The following is a 24052-nucleotide window of genomic DNA, read 5'->3' as shown; positions in this document are numbered from 1 at the left end:
GCAACTGTGAAATCACCAGAGCAAGACGCAATAAATCTCTGCCTATAATTCTTCTATGCACACAGAGTCATGTTTTCACATTAGTGCCAAAACGAAATTTCTTTGCCAATTTGAAAGCACACTTACTGCTCTTTTTTTTTCGGGCCAAGTGAAAATCTCTTTTTACAATTTGAAATCACTTTTACAGACTGACACATTATGAAACCACTATTTTTGATTTATTTAATTGCACGTGTCCAAGCTGTTTTTTTTTCAGACCACCACCATGTGCATTCTCTGTGACTGCCTACACTCCACCAAGGGCAACCAGCCTTAGTGATGCTGAATGTATTTGCATTACAGACTTAAACCTGAAAACCCCACTGGCTTGTAAATACTGTGCATGACTATACACGGCAAGGACATGGGTGTGTGCTAAGCCTCTGCTTCTTCCCCCAATAATTCGCTCCCCCTTTCCATCTAATGCAACTGTGAAATCACCAGAGCAAGACGCAATAAATCTCTGCCTATAATTCTTCTATGCACACAGAGTCATGTTTTCACATTAGTGCCAAAACGAAATTTCTTTGCCAATTTCAAAGCACACTTACTGCTCTTTTTTTTTCGGGCCAAGTGAAAATCTCTTTTTACAATTTGAAATCACTTTTACAGACTGACACATTATGAAACCACTATTTTTGATTTATTTAATTGCACGTGTCCAAGCTGGTTTTTTTTCAGACCACCACCATGTGCATTCTCTGTGACTGCCTACACTCCAGCAAGGGCAACCAGCCTTAGTGATGCTGAATGTATTTGCATTACAGACTTAAACCTGAAAACCCCACTGGCTTCTAAATACTGTGCATGACTATACACGGCAAGCACATGGGTGTGTGCTAAGACTCTGCTTCTTCCCCCAAAAATTCGCTCCCCCTTTCCATCTAATGCAACTGTGAAATCACCAGAGCAAGACGCAATAAATCTCTGCCTATAATTCTTCTATGCACACAGAGTCATGTTTTCACATTAGTGCCAAAACGAAATTTCTTTGCCAATTTGAAAGCACACTTACTGCTCTTTTTTTTTCGGGCCAAGTGAAAATCTCTTTTTACAATTTGAAATCACTTTTACAGACTGACACATTATGAAACCACTATTTTTGATTTATTTAATTGCACGTGTCCAAGCTGTTTTTTTTTCAGACCACCACCATGTGCATTCTCTGTGACTGCCTACACTCCACCAAGGGCAACCAGCCTTAGTGATGCTGAATGTATTTGCATTACAGACTTAAACCTGAAAACCCCACTGGCTTGTAAATACTGTGCATGACTATACACGGCAAGGACATGGGTGTGTGCTAAGCCTCTGCTTCTTCCCCCAAAAATTCGCTCCCCCTTTCCATCTAATGCAACTGTGAAATCACCAGAGCAAGACGCAATAAATCTCTGCCTATAATTCTTCTATGCACACAGAGTCATGTTTTCACATTAGTGCCAAAACGAAATTTCTTTGCCAATTTCAAAGCACACTTACTGCTCTTTTTTTTTCGGGCCAAGTGAAAATCTCTTTTTACAATTTGAAATCACTTTTACAGACTGACACATTATGAAACCACTATTTTTGATTTATTTAATTGCACGTGTCCAAGCTGCTTTTTTTTCAGACCACCACCATGTGCATTCTCTGTGACTGCCTACACTCCAGCAAGGGCAACCAGCCTTAGTGATGCTGAATGTATTTGCATTACAGACTTAAACCTGAAAACCCCACTGGCTTGTAAATACTGTGCATGACTATACACGGCAAGGACATGGGTGTGTGCTAAGCCTCTGCTTCTTCCCCCAATAATTCGCTCCCCCTTTCCATCTAATGCAACTGTGAAATCACCAGAGCAAGACGCAATAAATCTCTGCCTATAATTCTTCTATGCACACAGAGTCATGTTTTCACATTAGTGCCAAAACGAAATTTCTTTACCAATTTGAAAGCACACTTACTGCTCTTTTTTTTTCGGGCCAAGTGAAAATCTCTTTTTACAATTTGAAATCACTTTTACAGACTGACACATTATGAAACCACTATTTTTGATTTATTTAATTGGACGTGTCCAAGCTGTTTTTTTTTCAGACCAACACCATGTGCATTCTCTGTGACTGCCTACACTCCAGCAAGGGCAACCAGCCTTAGTGATGCTGAATGTATTTGCATTACAGACTTAAACCTGAAAACCCCACTGGCTTGTAAATACTGTGCATGACTATACACGGCAAGGACATGGGTGTGTGCTAAGCCTCTGCTTCTTCCCCCAATAATTCGCTCCCCCTTTCCATCTAATGCAACTGTGAAATCACCAGAGCAAGACGCAATAAATCTCTGCCTATAATTCTTCTATGCACACAGAGTCATGTTTTCACATTAGTGCCAAAACGAAATTTCTTTACCAATTTGAAAGCACACTTACTGCTCTTTTTTTTTCGGGCCAAGTGAAAATCTCTTTTTACAATTTGAAATCACTTTTACAGACTGACACATTATGAAACCACTATTTTTGATTTATTTAATTGGACGTGTCCAAGCTGTTTTTTTTTCAGACCAACACCATGTGCATTCTCTGTGACTGCCTACACTCCAGCAAGGGCAACCAGCCTTAGTGATGCTGAATGTATTTGCATTACAGACTTAAACCTGAAAACCCCACTGGCTTGTAAATACTGTGCATGACTATACACGGCAAGCACATGGGTGTGTGCTAAGACTCTGCTTCTTCCCCCAAAAATTCGCTCCCCCTTTCCATCTAATGCAACTGTGAAATCACCAGAGCAAGACGCAATAAATCTCTGCCTATAATTCTTCTATGCACACAGAGTCATGTTTTCACATTAGTCCCACAACGAAATTTCTTTGCCAATTTGAAAGCACACTTACTGCTCTTTTTTTTTTCGGGCCAAGTGAAAATCTCTTTTTACAATTTGAAATCACTTTTACAGACTGACACATTATGAAACCACTATTTTTGATTTATTTAATTGCACGTGTCCAAGCTGTTTTTTTCAGACCACCACCATGTGCATTCTCTGTGACTGCCTACACTCCACCAAGGGCAACCAGCCTTAGTGATGCTGAATGTATTTGCATTACAGACTTAAACCTGAAAACCCCACTGGCTTGTAAATACTGTGCATGACTATACACGGCAAGGACATGGGTGTGTGCTAAGCCTCTGCTTCTTCCCCCAAAAATTCGCTCCCCCTTTCCATCTAATGCAACTGTGAAATCACCAGAGCAAGACGCAATAAATCTCTGCCTATAATTCTTCTATGCACACAGAGTCATGTTTTCACATTAGTGCCAAAACGAAATTTCTTTGCCATTTTTAAAGCACACTTACTGCTCTTTTTTTTTTCGGGGCAAGTGAAAATCACTTTTTACAATTGGAAATCACTTTTACAGACTGACACATTATGAAACCACTATTTTTGATTTATTTAATTGGACGTGTCCAAGCTGTTTTTTTTTCAGACCAACACCATGTGCATTCTCTGTGACTGCCTACACTCCAGCAAGGGCAACCAGCCTTAGTGATGCTGAATGTATTTGCATTACAGACTTAAACCTGAAAACCCCACTGGCTTCTAAATACTGTGCATGACTATACACGGCAAGCACATGGGTGTGTGCTAAGACTCTGCTTCTTCCCCCAAAAATTCGCTCCCCCTTTCCATCTAATGCAACTGTGAAATCACCAGAGCAAGACGCAATAAATCTCTGCCTATAATTCTTCTATGCACACAGAGTCATGTTTTCACATTAGTGCCAAAACGAAATTTCTTTGCCAATTTGAAAGCACACTTACTGCTCTTTTTTTTTCGGGCCAAGTGAAAATCTCTTTTTACAATTTGAAATCACTTTTACAGACTGACACATTATGAAACCACTATTTTTGATTTATTTAATTGCACGTGTCCAAGCTGTTTTTTTTTCAGACCACTACCATGTGCATTCTCTGTGACTGCCTACACTCCACCAAGGGCAACCAGCCTTAGTGATGCTGAATGTATTTGCATTACAGACTGAAACCTGAAAACCCCACTCGCTTGTAAATACTGTGCATGACTATACACGGCAAGGACATGGGTGTGTGCTAAGCCTCTGCTTCTTCCCCCAAAAATTCGCTCCCCCTTTCCATCTAATGCAACTGTGAAATCACCAGAGCAAGACGCAATAAATCTCTGCCTATAATTCTTCTATGCACACAGAGTCATGTTTTCACATTAGTGCCAAAACGAAATTTCTTTGCCAATTTGAAAGCACACTTACTGCTCTTTTTTTTTTTCGGGGCAAGTGTAAATCACTTTTACACACTGACACATTATGAAACCACCATGTGTAACTACAACAAAAACAATTCCCATTTCTATTATTCATTTCTTAAGTTACCACATACATCCCCTCTCAAACTGTAAACTCACCTTTAAAATTAGTTAGTTGTGAAAGAAATGTGACACTCAAACAGCAGATTATCAGAGCCAGGATCTCTGTTCTGTTCACCTCTCTCCTCTCAGCAGAACCAGATAATGGCAAACTTTCCCTCTATTTTTCCACACATATACATGTAAGTTTCAAATCTCAGTGCTTCCCCCTTTTTTTCACATGTATTCACACATTTCTATTGGTTGAAAACCAACCCTTTTCCAAAAGTACCCTGCCCCCAACTTGACTTCTGCCTAGTACCCTTCCCCCAACTTGACTTCTGCCTGCTACCATAGCAACAGCTCATGGAACACTGCTGTGTGCAGTTAGGTCAGAAGTTCGACACACAATGTTTCAATTCCACAGAGCAAGAGTGCTTGACTTTTCAAACCTTACAGCAAATCCATAGTACTGTTCTTTGGTTACACATTTTTTTGTACCAATACAAAACATGCTTCTATTAATTTTCACATACAGCCTAGTTTTTATTCTAGAATGGTATGAAACAGCCAATCAGTTCTTTTTGTTTAAAAAAAATATGTATGCCTCCATTTCCAAACTGTCTTTCTTTTCTTATTGCCATTCTACTGAAAGACACCTCCTGAGTGCATCCAGTTCTCCTTTGAAGATGTTCACAGTGTGGATTGTAGGGCACAGCTATGTCTTCTGGAGTGAAATGTTTGCAGAGAAAACAGATATGGTGAGAGACCTTGCTTTGCCAAATGTAGACATTAAATGGATTGGTCAGAGAGGGTTAAAGTGGCACCAATTGATGCCATTGGTGAAATCCTTCATTCAAATCCAACACCCTGACCTCATAATAGTGCACTGTGGTGGCAATGACCTAGGCACTTTGACTGGGGTAGGTCTGGAAATGCTTATGAAGGACACCTTTGCACAACTGTTTACACTTTTCCCTAAAACTGCCTTTGTGTTTTCCAACATATGCCAAAGGCAAAAATGGAACTGGTCCAATCATTTCTGTCCACAGATTGACAAAGCAAGAAAGCACGTCAACAAATCTGTTTCTGCTTTCCTCCGTGACTATGGTATGGGTGCCATTTACCACAACAACTTGCGTTATGACATGCAAGACATTTATAGAGGAGATGGTGTGCACTTCAATGATGAAGGGAACAGAGTCTTCCTCTTGAACCTTAGACTCTGCATCGGTACTTACTTGTAGGTACCACTAAAAAAATGACTTCATAAACACAACAGCTCTTTTTAGAGCTCCCTAATTTCTAAACTCTTAAATCTGCTTTTCATTTATCTATTTTTTTTTTTTTTTACCGTACGCTTACCGTAAGCTTACCGTACGCGTACCCCGTGATTTTTTTTTAAATCAATAAATGTTTTTTTTGTACTTTTCTGTCCTTCTTTGACCCCCTTACAAATGTTAGGGGGTCTGTAACTCTCCTCATTGCCCCCTTTCCTTGTTTTCACTCTTTTTTTTCAGAGTGAAATACACAAAATGGCGGCCGCCGCTTCCTGGTTTCGACCGATTCGAATGTTTACTAAGATCTAACAGCCAATCAGAATCGCGCTCGCGCACGCCGCCGTACGCTTACCGTAAGCGTACGGTAAGCGTACCGTAAGCGGGCTCAGATATATATATTGATTTAAAGGCTATTTTCTCAGAATCTACTGAACAGATTTACACCAAACCTACAAAAGGCACTTCCTTGACCTGAGGACTACCTCTCTGCCAAATTTCAAGTAATTCTGTTCAGCCGTTCGGGCTGTAGCTCGTTCTAAAGGTCCTATGGAAAAATGCATGGGAAAAATGCGTTTTGGGACCCCCCTTTTATCTCAGCCCCCGCTTGACGAATCCCCCCGAGACTTTCAGGGTAGGAGCGGAGCGTAGCGCCCCACCTATTTTGAGAAATTCGCGAGGATTCGTCGACCGGCGCCAAAGTTATTCAAAATAGAATGTTGAGGTTTTCCTATGGAAACGTGGTCCTAACTATAACTACCTACTGGCGACCGCCAGTAGGTAATATATATATATATATATATATATATATATATATATATAGAAGACCATTAGGGGTTCTGGATAATAAGACAGCATCACCAGCGTCTGATAAAACTGGAACCATTTTTACCTGCCAATTGTGGAGGCATCTGACACTATATTAGAAAGGGATGTGCCAAGGCCATTATGATACACAAGAAACAATAAGGGAGAAAAGACAGAGCCTTGTCACATTCCTCTCCCAAGCTTAACCCCTTAACTACTATGCCCCTCCTCCCCCCCCAACCCCCCCCAGTGCGGGGCCCTTTTTTGGCTATTTGTGTAGTTTGTGCATAGGGCATCATAACTTTGTTTCCATATAAGATATCCATGCCAAATGTGCGTCCTTTTTTTCCAACATCCTGGGTATTCCAAAGGTAACCAGGTTTTATGGGGTCCCCTGGAGGGGACCGAGAAATTAGCCAAAATACAGCTACATTTTAGGGGTTTGGGAAAAAATTACAAATAAGTGCTGAAGAAGAAATGGTCTGTTTCTTCCCCTGCAAATGGTATCAACAAAGTGTTTGTGGAGATAAAATCACCACCTTCCCAGCTTTCAGGAGCAGGCTGACTTTTGTCAGAAAACCAAACTTTTCAACACAGTTTTGGAATTTTAGTGGTACATAGCCTATTTTTTACTATTTTGTGTGCTTTCAATTTCCTTTCAGTTAGTGGTAGAAATTGATGTAAAACCAATAATGGATCCCAGAAAGCTATACATTTTTGAAACATAGCCAACATTCTGAATTCATCAAGGGGTCATTTGTGTAGATTTTTCAATTGTTTCTATAGAAAGTAACAGTTGAAATTAAAAGATATTGAAAATGAATTGAAAAAAACAGCCATTTGTGCCTGCATTTCCACTGTTACATCTTCTAAGTATTGCAGATTTTTAAAAGCAATATACTGTTATGTCCACTGGAGCCTTATGGTTGCAGGGGTATGTAGGACTTGTAGGTTAACCAAGAACCCGAAGTACTAAGAGCCAATAACTGAGCTCCGCCTTGCTATGGTTTTTCATTGTGTACCGGGTATACAGCAATTCACTTGGTAAAATATAAAGAGTGAAAAATAGGTATCAAAGAAAACTATGTATTTCCGAAATGGGAACAACATATGGAGTTTAGAAGCAGTGGTTATTTGCGCTACTCCGTATATGTGGGTACCTATACCAGCATGTGAATTAGAGCCATTTTTCAAAATTAATCCTTTTTTACACAAACAGGGGCATATTCTCAAGGAGCTATCGCCGAGTTAATGGCACATTAGTGCAGCCAAAGTCGCGATAAATCTGCCGCCCCATTCCCAAGCTGGTGCTAACAGCCAATATCACCAGCTTTCCGGCAATAGCATCCTCATAAAACATCGCCACAGATTACCCCAACAACTATCGCTAATAAGATGCAGAGTAGGCTTTCCCGTGCCAAAAGCTGCAACAACACCACTCCACAACATTCACAACAACCAGCAAGATCGGCAATAAGATCACAAACAGGCGATAAGGTGCGTTAGCACCAGGAAACTAACACCTGCTCCGACCTGGTGCCAAGTCGGACCGCAGCCTGCACCACAAAAGGGAGCCCAGCCCAGAGCCACACCTGAAGAACAACAGATGCCATGGAGCCACTGAACATGCGTGCTGGACACCCAAGAGGGTCACAACACCCACGGCCACCACCCCCAGGACCCCAAACCCCAAAAGGCCCCCCCAGACCACCGCAGGGGCAGCGCAGACAAAGACAGTTGACCCCAAGGAAACGCACCAGCCTCACAGACCCAACACCTGACAATGTAATTGCCCACCACAGGCCCAAAAGGACAAACATCCTATGCATCCAGACCATCACCGCCCAACAGGCTGACGGCACCAACACAGCAGACAACCAAAATTCCACCCCACATAAAGCTGCTGGCTGTGCTGCATATGTTGGCCTCTGGTACCCCCCAAACAACACCCGCCTGAGTCAGAGGAGTCTCACAGCCAGCCACATCCAAGTCCCTCACAGCTGTCCTGGATGCCATCATCAGCCTGGTACCCCTGTATCAATACGTCCACCACAATGCACAGGATCCGCTGGAGACCAAGCAAGGACCACACGCCATAGCTGGATGCACGCACGTGTTGGGGGCAATCCACAGCACACATGTCCTACCTGTGCCCCCTGGTGACAAAGCACACAATCACTGCAACAGAAAGCACACGTCTCACATCAATGTGCAAGCAACATCTGAACACCGTGGAATCTCCACTAATGTCGTCGCCAAGTACCCAGCCAGTGTGCATGAGTCCATCATCCTCCGACAGTCTAACTTCAACCAGTGCTCCCAGGATGGCACAAAGTGAAATGCACAGCCCCTTGGCAAGACCCAAATGAACACCCCACACACCTCAACTCCACAAACATGCAACTCACAAGTCTGGCAATGCACACATCACAAAATCACAACCAACATGCAAAACAACATGCCCACCCACCAGACATGACAGAACAACTTACCATGGTAACCTAGGCAAGCCGTGAACATGAGCCATCAACTGCATGGCACCTCAGCCACACAATAGCGGAATGAGGGGAGAGGTGGAAACCAGGCATGTGCGAAGGAGGCAGTAGAACCATGATTGGGAAAGCACACAATGTCAAGAGTGGCGGAGATGTGCTGGACAGACCGCAGTATGCAGAACACACCCATATTCATAGTGACATACACCGCTGGTGTATGGAGTGTAGTGGACAGTGGACGCAACCATGTCACCCCAGCCAGTGGGGGAGTTCACAGAAATGTTACGTTTTACGTCCCCCCATAAGCATGAGCAGAGTGGGATGGCCCGGCGTACACCAGGCCAGCGTAGGGGTGTGAATAAATAGCACGTAGCCCTGGGCGTGGTCCTCTTCCGGAATGCTCAACATCTCTGCCAGGGCGGCGCATCTCACCCCGCCACAAGGCGGATGCCGTCCTCATGAGCGTATTTGCCTGCGATTCTGTGTGCCTGCTGTACCCCGGCATGCCGGTCCGCAAAACAGTCATCCCTCTCCTGTGCAGCCAGGCCACACTACCCACCAGCTGACACCGGTGTGTGTCAAGGAGGGCCCACCACGTGCCGGCGCAAGCTCCAAGCCCGAGGTCCATGATCTTGGCAGCCTCATCAAACCATCACGGCCTACACGACACAGGCCCGCTTTACTCCTTTCTCGCTGACGTACTATGCTGCTGCCTCCGACCGTCACTACGGTCAAGTAGGTCATGCATTTGGAACTGAGTCTTGATAATGCAATGGCATAGTACACACTTCATGGCTGAGTTCAAATCAGTACACTCCCTTCGATCTTGTGTGTCGCAGCTGGAGCAAAATCACAGAAGACCAGTTAGCCACCACACTCGCCCAAAACCCACCAATGGACACTACTGACACCGACTCCGCTGCCCTCAACCTCATGCATCGGATCAACGACTGCTCCAACACTCTCACCCCAATCAAGAAACCCTCGACAGAAGCACCAGCAGAAAAGCCATCTGGTTCACCACCGACCTCCAGGCATCCAAGCGGGCTTGCCATAGGCTCGAGGAGAAGTGGCAGCACGAACAGACACCAGACAGCAACACAGCCTACTGGAGCACCATCCGCAGACACCACCAACTCATCCAAACCACCAAAAGGACCTCCTTCAAAGAGCGCATTGACAACAACGCACACAACAGCAAAGAGCTCTTCAACATCATGAGGGAACTCTTCAACCCCAGCTCCAACTCCAACAACATCCAGCCATCACAAGACCTCTGCGACTCCCTAGCCACCTTCTTCCACCACAAGATCGCAGACATCCACGACAGCTTCAGCAACCAGGCCCCCCCGACAGACACAGTCACCTCAGTCACACCGCCCCCCAGCCACACCTATTCCCTGCTCTCCTGGACCCACGTCAGCGACGAAGATACCATCAAAATCATGAACAACATCCACTCCGGCTCACCATCTGACCCCTGCCCGCACCACATCTTCAACAAAGTAAGCTCCACCATCTCACCCCATATCCTCAATATCATCAACAGCTCCTTCGAGTCTGCCACCTTCCCGGAGAGCTGGAAGCACGCCGGGATCAACGCCCTACTCAAGAAATCCAAGGCAGACCCCAAGGACCTCTTGAACTTCCGGCCCATCTCCCGCCTCTCGTTCCCTGCGAAAGTCATTGAAAAGATTGCCAACAGGCAACTGACCTCCTTTCTCGAAAAGAACAGCATCCTGGACCCATCCCAACCTGGATTCCGCAGCAACCACAGCACCGAAACAGCCCTCATCGCTGCCACCAACGACATCAGGGCCATGCTGGACAACAGAGAAACCGCTGCCCTCATCCTCCTGGACCTCTCGACCGCCTTCAACTCCGTCTGCCACCACACCCTCCGCACTAAGGGTGGGCGACAAATTCCGTTCTGCTCGCGGAACTTGCGAAATTTCTGCATTTTCGCGTTCGGCGCGGAACACGAAAATGTTGAAACTTCCATGATCCGCGTCGGAACGGAAATATGCAGGGCAGGATTCATTCTGGCACGATGCTCCTGTCACTAAACCTCAACAGGAACCACTTACAGATATAAATGAAGCAGGTGCCCGAGTTGAAGGTCAAATTCAGTAACGCATTAATCAGCACAAAACATTTGTGAGCACGGTCGAGGCTAGGCAGGTGTGCTTTCTCCCCATATCTACCATCAACAATTTGCTGTAATCCTTGATGGAGCTCTGTGCACCCATGAGTTTCTCGAGTGCAATCCCCGTGTAGTTCCTGACACCAGGAGGTTCTGTCTCCTCATCTGCTGCTCTGATCGGTCTCTGGCCCTTTATAAACAAGAGGCATGTGAACTGCATGGAAACCCCGCCCGTTTGGCCCCAGCTCACACACCAGCGGTGTGCAACATCTTCCCGCCCTTTCCCCCACTATGATGGACAGCTCACTCGAGGGACCCCGGCGCCCGTCGGCGCGGTGGCAACATTACAGACACACATGGTCACAGGAGAAAACTCTTCTGGCCCTTTACGCAGCTGTAGTGTAGGAAAAGCACTATACATTTACCCAACGAGGTAGCACTTGCTGATTAGCCAGTAGAAAGTACTCCAGTTAAGTAGAGGTATTGCAAAAAACGGTGGCATCTTCTTGGGTAAATATGCAGGGCAGTATTCATTCTGGCACGATGCTCCTGTCACAAAAATTAAACCTCAACAGGAAGCACTTACAGATATAAATAAAGTAGGTGCCAGAGTTGAAGGTCAAATTCAGTAACGCATTAATCAGCCCAAAATCTCCGCGAGCACGCGAAATTTCACGTGTTCGTGGAGATTGTTTGCCGTTTCGCGAAATTTTGCGAAAGGCAGTTGTGCAAATTCCACCCACCCCTACTCCGCACACGCCTCCACAATGCAGGGATCCATGACAAAGCACTGGACTGGACCACCTCCTTCCACACCCGCAGAACCCAGAGTGTCCACCTCCCGCCATTCCGCTCTAAAGACACCAAGATCATCTGCACCGTACCCCAAGGATCGTCCCTCAGCCCAACACTCTTCAATGTCTACATGGTACCACTCGCCAACATCGTTCGATCGCACGACCTCAACATCATCTCATATGCCGCCGATACCCAACTGATCCTCTCCCTCACCAAAGCCCCCACCTCCGCCAAATCCAACCTCCACGAAGGAATGAAGGCCATCGCCGAATGGATGATGAACAGCCGCCTGAACCTGAACTCGGACAAGATGGAGGTTCTCATCATTGGACCCACCCCCTCAGCCTGGGACGACTCATGGTGGCCGGCCGCACTGGGAGCTGCACCAACGCACACCGACCACGCACGCAACCTGAGAGTCCTCCTGGACTCCGCGTTGTCAATGACCCAGCAAGTAAACGCCGTTTCCTCCTCCTGCTTCAACACCCTCTGCATGCTCCGCAAGATCTACAGATGGATCCCCACTGGAACCAGAAGGATGGTCACCCAGGCCCTCGTCAGCGGCAGACTGGTCTATGGCAACACTCTCTACGCAGGAACGACTACAACGCATACAGAACGCCTCTGCACGCCTCATCCTCGGCAGTAGCAGCACCCCCCCAGTGCCTTGAGCCCCTTACGGGCAAGTAGTTTGCACCACAAATGTTTAATTGATTGATTGATTGATTGATTGATGTTGTGCCACCAACTCTGTGCATGGCATTCTTACAACACCTGTCTGTTGCCCCCTGCTGAATTCTGCCTTCGGCCTATACTACGGTCAAGTAGGTCACACATTTGTAACTGAGTCTTGATAATACATTGTCGGTGTACACACAAGAAGGAAGATTCTACTTCACTGTACTACCCTCGCTCAGCTGGCAGCAACCATGTGCATAGCATCCCAATGACACGTGGCTGTGGGCCCATGCGGACTACTGCTCCTGGCCTGCGCTGCACTCGAGAAGGACACAGAATTGGAACTGAACATCGATTATTCAAAGGCAGAGTAAGAATCATTGCACGCAAGGACAGTCGCAAGAGGAAGACGCGGTTCAGTTAGGATGAAAAGAAGCATCATCGTTAAGGAGGTAATTGAACACTACTGACAACTGCCCTGGTGTAACTAACTCTGTGCATCGCAAGATGACACGTGGCTGTGGGTCCTTGCTGACCGCTGCCTCCGGCCCACACTGCGGGCGAGTAGGTCACACATTTGGGACTGAGTCTTGATCATGCATTATCCGAGTACACACATTAACAAAGAGTTTATTTCACTGTACTTCCTTCAATGTGGTGACACCAAGTATGTGCCTGGCCTCCCAACCACACATGTCTGTGGGCCCTTGATGACTACGCCATTGGCCAGCAATGCAGTCCAGCAGGCCTCACGCCAATCCACTCCAGTACGTACCAGGCAGGACACGTCATCGTCGCTGATTGAACACCTGCTCGGCTCTGGTGCTTTTGCCTCCTTCAAACACAAGTCACCCCCAAATGTCATCTCAACGTCATTGGTAGAGTTCCAAGAGGGGTTCGCGGAAATGCGTCTGGCCCTTGCTGACCACTGCCTCCGGCCTACACTGCGGTCGAGTAGGTCAAACACAATTTTGAATTCAGCCTTGATTTATTTATGGCAGACTTGATGTCATTGTACAGGCCTCATCGCAGACTGCATCCCCTTTCAGCCTCGGTGTCACTAAGTCTGTTCCCCGAGACCCATGGACACTTTCTGGTTGGACTTTGGTGGTGACTGAGTCCATGGATTTGGGGTAGTCGTCACCATCAGGTCGGTGATACTGACGTAGTTGCGAGAACGATGCAGTGGCATTCCACTCCTCCATTTGCTGCTTCCAGACAGCTTTCACCCTGTGCATCATGCCCTGGTGGACACCTGCCACTGTCCCCCGCAACCCTCTGCAACATACACCTCGGACATTGATGAGGACCCGCTCAGGTCGCATGGCCCATCTGACTGTGCCGCAAGTCACCGTCTCGTGGCTGGGTGCCTGTGCCAGCAGCAGTGCATCCGGGGCCACTAACTCTGTGTTGGTCATGTACAGGACACATTCTTCTGAGATAATGGATGGCTTCTGAGGCGATGGCCTTGGGGTCATCAACACCATGTGTCAGGGGCCCTGCGCTTTCCGCAGCCTCTGGACTCAACTGCGGCCCAACAGGACTCACACATCAAATCGAGTCCTGTCCAGCCCGGACGTCACATCACCGCAGGAGGCACATGCCACCACCGCCAGGACCGCCTCCAACTGCAAAATTTCAGTGTCGAAACGGTTGTACTGGCAGACTGATGGAGTTGCTCGCACATGTCATGGATGCCATCTTCTGCCTGATCCCCTGATCAGCACTCCAGGTGCCACTGACTCAGTGCACCACAAATTATCATCCATTACTGTCTTGGTTATGTACTGTGGTGAGTTCACGCAGCAATGTCACTGCAGGCGGTCTGGGACGACGATGAGGAAGATGATGCAGGTGCGACACCCCCCCCCCCCCACTGCAGCTGCATCATGTAGGTCCCAAGGGGACAGAATCCTAGACATTTTCTTCACATGAGCGCGCTCTCAGCTCTGGTGCCCCAGACTCAGCACACTGCAAATCACAGACACTTCTGCTTGCTCTTTGTGTGCCCTCTGGACTTGCACAGGCTACCTCCATGATGCTCCGCAGTTGTCCCTGTAATGCTGGTGTCGTATTTTTAAGTATTCATAGTGTTCACTGTTGTATTTGTTGTCAGCACCAACAACTCCCTGAGGGCTGGCTTGCTCTCACCCCACACACATCCAGCACAGGTGTCATTGTACATGTGGCCCTGCCAATAAAGGGGCCAGGCGCACATGCCCGTAGCCAGTTCAGCATAATGTCTGCGTGTGTCCCTGTGGTCTTGTTGTGTGCATGAGGGCCCTGGGCCCAGTGATATTACATTCTGCTGTGTACAGCGGACGCGGACATGTCACCGCAGGCAGCAGGTTAGAGCTTGGACATGTCGCTTTGTCGTTAGCTGCTCAATTTTAAGGGGAGTGGACTCTGCCGTCGTACGCAGAGCCAACGTGGGTGTGTGACTGATATGTGCATGCCCCTGGGCGTGGTTCTGTACTGGGAATGTGCATCTGCATGTGTCTCCTTGGCACAGTGGGTCTCCTTTGTGGGGTGTAGGTGATCCCTGAAGGGTATTGGACACCCACGTATGTGTTCTACTTCGCCTCCCATGGTTTCGGACCACACCCGCACCTGTTGGGCCACCTCCTTTTGGCGTTCTGACACTTGGCATTGGGGTACAATGTGTGGGTGGGTGAAGTGTTGTGAGCCAGCCAAGCTTGCGGGTGCTCCATGCTGTGTGGTCTGTTGCAGGGGCTGGGTTCTCCTTTTAGTAGCTTGTCTGCCCCGGTCCTGGTGGTGGGTTGCGTGGGATGTCCATGGGCTGTTGTAGGGCATCGTTGTTGAAGGTGTGGTGTTTGTCTCCAGCATCACTGATGTGCTGTCTGGTCTGACCTGCTGGGTGTGTTGTTTGTCCCTCTGCAATGTGAAGGGGAGATGCATGTTGACATTGTGCTGACATTTGTGTTGGTGCATTGTTCTTGTAGACATGCAGACTGTGTGACAATGTACATTGTGACTGTTTAGGCGGTGCTGGCAATGTGAGTTGGGACAGTGGATATTTGGACTTCATGACTGATGTGAGGTTGTACCCGTACATATGCATCTCACAGTTCTCTGCTCTGTCAAATGTAATTGGCCTGTTTCTGCGCATGGGCGGGCCCAGTTGTGTCACCTGTTCTGTAGTGTGGGTGTTGCACTTTGTGCCACATTGTCATGGGATGTGCTATGATTGCTATGTGTGTGTCATTGTGGTTGTGCAGTGTGCTACACATTGTTGTGCATGTGTGCCATTGTGCCCATCTGCCCCCGTACCCCCAATCCCTGTTGAATCCTCACCCTGTTGTTGTTGTGTCAGGTCCTCTCGAGCTGTGTCCATACTCCCACCTCCTTGCACCATCTCCACACTGATGACTGGCCTCCTTTTCCTCCAGCGCCTCCTGTGGCACAGGACTCCCACCTCCTGTCGCCGTTGCTGCCTTCCTGTTGGCAGCGGCTTTGGGCCTGGTTTACGTTTTCACGTCATGCCAGTACCTCTTGGCATCATCCATTGTCCTCCTAGACACTCCGGCTGCATTCCAGGTGGTCTGATTGTGGGACAGTTGCTGGTAGTGTTCTGTCACCTCCGTAACACTGGTCTTGTTTTCCTGCAGACTGCACCCCGTCTTCCTCTCCCTCTTCTCCTTGGCCTTCCCCGACCCAGTTGTTCCTTGCTGGTGGTCTGTGGGACTTGTGGGGTTCGCGTTGGCCTCTGCGCTGGGTCAGGGTGCATCCATGCTGCTGCACTTTGGATTCATTCTGGTGTGTAGTTTTTGTAGCTTTTATAGTGCATTTTCCCACAAGATGCGTGGGATTTGCAGGCCTGCGGCTGGTTTTCGCGGCTGCTTGTATCGCGATTGGCCTCATCGCAGGATTTATTGCGTTAGCGTTTCACATTTTTGCGGCGTGGCATTGATTTTAACGCGGTCAGTTGATGCGTTACCTGGTGACTATCGCATTGTACTGCCGTGCTGTGAATACCTGGTTAACACGGCGTAAAATTTATGCGATGGACTGCAATGTTGGAGGTTGCGTTAAGTAACTTTTGCGATGGTTATCACACATTCTTGAGAATATACCCCACACTGTCTTACATTTGGGAGGGACAAATGCATAGAAAGTCAATTGGCAATAAAACTTGTTCTACTATTCTTTGTTTCCCTAAGTCTCTAGATAAAAATGGTACCTCACTTGCGTGGGTAGGCATTGTGCCCACAACAGGACACGCCCAAAAACGCAATGTGGGCACATCACATTTTTCTAATGAAAACTGACTCTATTTTCGCAATGTGCCTAGCTGTGGATTTTTGACCCTAGCTCAGCCAGCACCTAGGGAAACCTAGCAAATCTGTACATTATTGAGAACTAGACACCCCAGGCAATCCAGGATGGGATGACTTGGGTGGCTCCCATCAGGTTCTGTTACCCAAAAGCCCTTGCCAACCTCAAACTTTGGAAAAAAAACTAATTTTCCTCACATTTCTGTGATCGAAAGTTCTGAAATCTGTAGGGATTCACAAACTTCCACCGATCCCAGCATTCCCCAAAGTCTATTATAAAAATGGCAACTCACTTGTGAGCGTATGCATAGGGCCCGTGACAGGAAATGGGCCAAAATGCAGCTTGGGCACATCACATTTTTCCAGTGAAGTCTCTCAATAAAAATGGCACCTCACTTGTGTGGGTGGGACAAGTGTCAGCGGCAGGGAAGGGCCCAAAAGTTATTGTGGAGACATCAAAATTACCAATCACAAAACAACCTGGTTTTGCAAGGGGGGGGCCCTCGGTTTTTGGCCGCAGGCTCGGCGGCCATCTAGGGGAACCTACCAAATCCAGACATTTCTGAAAACTAATCACCCGGGGGAGTCCAGGGAGGTATGACTATGGCTTGCGTGATCCCCCAACGTTTTTCCACCCAGAATCCCCTGCAAACCTCAAATTTAGCTGAGATAATCACATTTTTCTCACATTTCCTTGTGGGAAAGTTGTGGGATCACTGGGCTGAAACAAATTTCCCATCACCCAGCGTTCTCCTAAGTCTCCCGATACTAATGGTACCACACCTGTGTGGGTAGGCCAAGTAACCACAGCAGGGAAGGGCCCAAAACATATTGTGATGACATCAAAATTGCAATCACAAATCGACCTGGTTTTGCAAAGGGGGCACCTGGGTTTTTGGCCCAGGCTTGGCGGCCTGTGACTGAGAAGAGCCCAAAACATAGGGATTGAGGGGATACCGCAGTGAATTCTACGTCCTATATGTTTTTAAAAATAATTTTTTAGGCGAATCTGCATTGGACATCCACACAAGTGAGGTATCATTGTTATTGGGAGACCAAGAGGAATGCTGTGTGGTAGGACATTTGTGCCGGCATGGTGATCCCACACAGAAATGTAAGGAAAATGTGATTTTTTTAGCTAATTATGAGGTTGCAGGGACCCATTGGGCGTTCCAAGCAACCCACACATCCCTGCACTCCCTGGGTGATTAGTTTTAAGAAATGTCTGGGTTTGGTAGGTTTCCCTTGATATCCGCCAAGCCCGGAGAAAAAAAACCCAAGTGATCCTCCTTGCAAAACCAGGTTGTTTTGTGATAGGTCATTTTGTTGTCTCCACAATACGTTTTGGGCCCTTACCTGTCGCAGGTACTTGGCCCATCCACACAAGTGAAGTACCGTTTTTATCGGAAGACCTGGGGGAGCGCTGCGTGGATGTAAGTTTGTGGGTCGCTGCAGATTCAGGAACTTTCTATCACTTAAATGTGAAGAAATTTAAAAGTTTAGCTAATTTTGAGGATTGCAGGGGATTCTGGATAAAAAAAACAGTGAGAGCCATGCAAGTCATTCACCCATGTACTCCCCTCGTTGTCTATTAGTCAAAAATGTGAAGATTTTCCTAGGTGACAACTGAGCCAGGGCACAAAATCCACAGCTGTCCAAATTAACAAAGAAAAGTTTTACAAAAGGCCATCTTACAGCTACAAATATAAATTTGACACTAATTTGATAACGTTAATCTACCACTTAGACAGGATGGTTTTAGTACCTCCAAAAACGATGGCTTCAAAAAGCACAAATACTTATCAAGATATATAAATATGGAAGCCAAGCCTTCTGAAAGTGAGCCATAAAGCCACTTAATGGCACCAACCGCTTTATGGTCCATTACCGTGCCATTTATGCACCACACACAAGACTTCCATACCGACAGCCACTGTCCCAATCAAACACTCACTTGCACTCACAAAAACATACCACCTCCTTGCAAGGGCCCATCACATTCATACGCCACAAGATGTAATGAGTATGACTACATTTTACCACCTGTCAATTATCCGCCTCCTTCTTCATGAACATTACCAAATGCATGCAGAGTGAACCTTTACTAATGGCTCTCATGACAGCCACACAAGGCACAGAAAGACATGTCTTTTACCCGCCTTTAATGCACTCACTGTGCTAAATCCAACTCCTTCCAGTTTGTGGATGCAAGTTGGGGGTTGTTTGAGTGTCCTAGTAAGCCATATGTCGAACTGAGCGAGCACATCGACCTTTGAAAATGTGGCAAACATGCTGGAAATTTTCCAAAGCTTTCTAAAGAGTACATCATAAACTATGAAGAGCAGTAGAATGTGAAACACGAGTAGTCCGTGACAACGTTGCATATGTCCAAATACCGTTGTGTGCAGAGACTGTAATGAACTTATCATACAACAGAACTGAATATCTACTATGTTCTGACGGAGGATGAGCATGGCAAGCAGCATAGACCCATAAGTACTATTGTAGATTCAATGTGAGTGCGGCAGCAATGGATTTGAATCCATGGGTGAAGATGACGTCATGACGTGTGCCTGTACTACCTTTACTATCTTCCTTCTACCTATGCAATATTCCTCAAAAGCCCACCTACCATAAGATGTTCTAACCCGTTTGTGTGTCTGTCCTCATCAGAGTCTTGACCAATCCTGTCTAATTGTCAAGTGAGCCTATACTAATGCCTTTCTATCTCTAGCTACTTGAAGCTCAAGAAAACGTTTCTGTCATTCGCCATCAATGCTCTCACTGTGCTAAATCCAGCTCATTCCAGTTTGTGGATGCAAGTTGGGAGGTGTCTGAGTATCCCAGTAAGCCATATCTCAAACTGAGAGAGCATATCTACCTTTGAAAATAAGGCAACTGGGGTATATTGCCCAAGTTCCCTACCCTAAATTAATAAGCCAAACAAATGTCATGTGGGTCTCATTCACGACACTTACTTTGACAGTGTGAAAACACAATTAATAACTTGCATTATACAAAATGTTATTGAGAAAGGGTACAGGATACAGAGGGCCAGATGAACAACCATTAAATTTAGCGAGTTGCAAATTGTGCAGAATTGCGACCCGCAATTTGCAACTCGCTAAACTGATTGTACATCAGTGTCTCAGACACTGTTTGCGATTCCCAATGGGGCCGCAAATCGCATGCCTCATCAATATTCATGAGGAAAGCACAATTTGCAACCCCATAGAGAATGGCGCGCACTAACAGGGATGGTGGCCTTCTGGGGTCATTAGACCACCATGTCTGTGACTGCTTTTTCAATAAAGCAGTTTTTTTCATGCAGCCTGTTTTCTTTAAAGGAAAACGGGATGGATTTGTTTTAAAAAATTGTTATTTCCTGTTACATTTTTTAAGGGCAGGCAGTGGTCCCTAGAACCACTGCCTGCTCTTAAAAAATATTTTCCCACCCATTCACAAAGGGGAAGGGGTCCCATGGAGACCCTTTCCCGGTTGCGAGTGGTTTATCACCTACTTGAAGTATGTGGTAAACTGAGAGCATTTTGCAACCGCAAATGCGGTTGTAAAACAACAGTAGATTGATGTTAGAGTCACTATTAGTTAGGGACGCCCTTGGCACGCCCCTTCCTAATAGCGAGTCGCAAAAGCTATTTTGCGAGTCGGCGATTCGCAAAATAGCATTTGTACTGATAGACTTGGGGGTCTCTAGTTGGCACAGGTATGCACTTGTGACAAATAGGGACCCTCTCCTCTAGCCAGGGTAAGGGGGTACACTCCTAAAATAACCCCTGCTCACCCCCTCGGTAGCTTGGCACGAGCAGACAGGCTTATCTCAGAGGCAGTGTGTAAAGCATTTGTGAACTCATACAGCAATCAAGTGACAACACTACAGATGGACACCACACAGGTTTTATATAAAAAATAAGTATTCTTTATATAGATTCACCACAAGACCACTAAACGACAAAAATACACAATACTGTTATTTTAGATCGTGGAATTTTGCTTAGTTCTCTTTAGTTCTTAAATGCGACACTTTAAGTCAATGTACCTTTTAGATGCGACACGCAGGGCAACGAAAGTGTTGCAACGATGTTGATGCGATGACGTTTTTGGTGCAAAGAAATAAAGACGTGATGATCTTCCAGATGCGGCACGCTTCTTCGATGTTGCGAGAAGACTCGACTCGATGCTTCAGCTACAGCGGTGACACACTTTACGCGATGCGACGACAGCAGCCTTGGCACCGACACTCTTCTCTGACGTTGCGAGATGCTTCCGCTCGATGCGATGTTGCAGCGGCAACACCCCTTTACGCGATGCGACGACAGCAGCTCCGACAGCAGCATGCTTCTCCGTGGATGCAAGACACTTTTCTTGATGTGGTGCAATGCGACAACTACGATGGCTGCGATGGCGACACGCTTCTTCCTTGATGCGAGACTCTTCTCTTGATGCGGTGCAATGCGTCAGCTACGATGGCTGCAATGGCGACACGCATCTTCGGGGTTGTGAGACACTTCCTGGATGATGCAAGATGCTTCCGCTCGATGCGATTCTGCAGCGGCGACACACTTTACGAGCTGCGATGACAACAGCTCTGACGGCGGCACGCTTCTCCTTCTTGAGTCGCGCTTCCAGGTCCTTGCGACACGCAGTCGCTCAGAAGGCCCAACAACAGCAGCAGGCACTTCCAAAGAACTCTGGGGAGCTGGAGGGGTGAAGTCTGTTGTTCCTGAGACTTCAGCAGGAGGCAGGCTCTTTTCCAAGCCCTTGGAGATCCTTCACAAGTTGAGCAAACGTACACACAAAGTTCCTTTCTCCTCTATTTGGCAGTAAGGCAACCACTGCAGGCCAATCCCCCAGGTTCAGGGAAAGTTTCCTCCTCAGCTTCTTCTGGTTCCTCCCTCAGCAGAGGTTCTTCTTGTTTTCCCAAAGTGATCTAAATTCTTGGGATGAGGGTCCCAATACTTATACCCCAAAATCCTTTGTCCTCTGAGGGCACAGGGGCCTTTGCCCAGTTCAAACCAGTTCCTGAGCACCCTATTTACTAGACTTCTCCTTTCCTTTCACAGTGTAGGGCAGAAACATCAGACGCCCCACAGGCGGTGGAGCCAGCATTGTGGAAGGCAAGTACAGCCCTGGAGCACTTTGTTGACAGGATTCCTTCTCTTCATTCACTGTGCAGGGCAGAGACATCAGCCGCTCCCCAGGAGGTGGAGCCAGCATTGTGGAAGGCAAGTACAGCCCTATTCAGGTCCCAGGTGCAACTCCTCCCACCCATCTAGATGCAGATCTCTCTATTCACCACTGGGACACCTCACCCTGTCTCCTGGCATTCCCCAGCCCTGTCACTCAAAGAAACCAGACAAAGGAATACACAGCCTAGCAGAGGCAGGTTTGAATGGTTAGACAAGAAAATGCCTACTTTCTAAAAGTGGCATTTTCAAACACAGAATGTTAAAACCAACTTCACTAAAAGATGTATTTTATCATCCTAAGTTCAGGCATACTAAATTCGAATTTCTACCATGTTCTCTGAGTCAGTTAAGATTATAAAATGTAATAATCAAACTGCCCATTCTGGCCTATGGAGAACAGGTAGCCTTGCAATAGTGAAACACGAAAATTGCTGTAATTCACTATTAGAACATGCCACACACACCAGGGCATGTCCTACCTTATCCTTAGAATGCACCCTGCACTTGGGCCTACCATAGGGGTGTCTGATATGAAGAAAAGGGAAGGTTTAGGGACTGGCAAGTGGGTGCACTTGCCCAGTCAGCATGACAGTACCAGACTGCACGCAGGCTCTGCAATGGCAGACCTTAGACACATTTGTACAGGCTGCTTCTGTGGGGGGCACAACCAGTGCTGCAAGCCCACTAGCAGCATTTGGATTTACAAGCCCTGGGCTCTCCTGGTGCACCGTACTAGGGTCTGACAGGTAAACCAAATCAACCAATCATGGAATCACAAATTCATACATCAATTTACAATAGGGAGAGCATATGCACTTTAGCACTGATCAGCAGTGGTAAAGTGCCCAGAGTCATAAAACAGTCAACAACAGGTGAGAAAAAATATAGGAGGAAGGCAGAAAGTTCAGGCATGACCCTGCAAAAAGGGCCAAGTCCAACATGTATATACCACCACTGTGTTCTGCGTCGCAAACGGGTTAATTTCCCTTTTGCGTCCGCAAAAAACGGTTGTACATCTGGGCCAATATCTTGTATGATGACTGATTTCACATCTTAAACTAAAGATGTGAAAACAATCTTCATACAAGATATTGTGTCCTGTATCCCTTTTCAATAACATGGTTATGATACTAGTTAATAGTGAGTTTGCACACTTTCATAACAAGTAGAAATGTTGGTGAATAAGTCCCATTGGATATTTGTTTGACTTAATACGCTTACTACTGTTCTCAATGGTAATCAGGGTGGTCCTTGTGTAGTATGCATAAGTTCCCTAACAAGCACTTCAAAATCCAGTCAAGCCTTTAACATTTTGCCAAAAGGGTACTGTGTGACAACGTGGCGTATGTTCTGTCCACCAGTATGTGCAGTGTGGGGGACTATAATGCACATGTCAATTGGCGAACAGAACAACTACCATGTTCTGCAAGCAGATAAAGGTGTTGAGAAGTTCATGATTTCTGGAAGTAGGGGAACAAATATTCTGCGGCTGCTTACCTACCGAAGGAGTGGCCAACAGACATTAGATATCCTTTCTTTCTATAATCTTTATTGCGACTACAATGAGTCATAAAAGATACACAAAGTAACATAAAATTTCACAATTGTAACACAAAGTAACATAAAATTCCACAATTATTACGATCAAAAAAGGGATATATCCATCATACACTTTATAACCGGAAAAGAAAACTAATCAAGTTAGCAACACAGTTGATATCACTTGCCAAAAAAATCAACATAGCAGAAAAATGTGAAAACTAGATGATATCATGTTTACAGAAACTTTCTCCTAGTTTTCCACATTGCGTCTAAGAATTTGCTAACAGCAAAAACGGTTAATGGTGCTAAATCCGTTTTTAGTATTCGATAAGCCTCCATGTATTTTCTAAAACCCCATTTTTTGCATAGGGGAATAATCCACTTTCTTCTAGATGCTATATATAGAGGACAAAAAA

General features: G+C 46.4%; 1 protein-coding gene across 1 annotated transcript in view; it reads left to right on the top strand.

Moving 5' to 3' along the window:
* LOC146817971 (chitin synthase chs-2-like) overlaps nucleotides 1–24052 on the top strand; it is a 504051-nt gene that overhangs the window by 65744 nt on the left and 414255 nt on the right. The gene's annotated exons all lie outside the window — the stretch shown is intronic.

This window comes from Triturus cristatus, chromosome 6 (assembly GCF_964204655.1).
Source record: "Triturus cristatus chromosome 6, aTriCri1.1, whole genome shotgun sequence".
Taxonomy (NCBI): Eukaryota; Metazoa; Chordata; class Amphibia; order Caudata; family Salamandridae; genus Triturus; species Triturus cristatus.
This window is presented reverse-complemented; position numbering and strand designations above follow the sequence as displayed.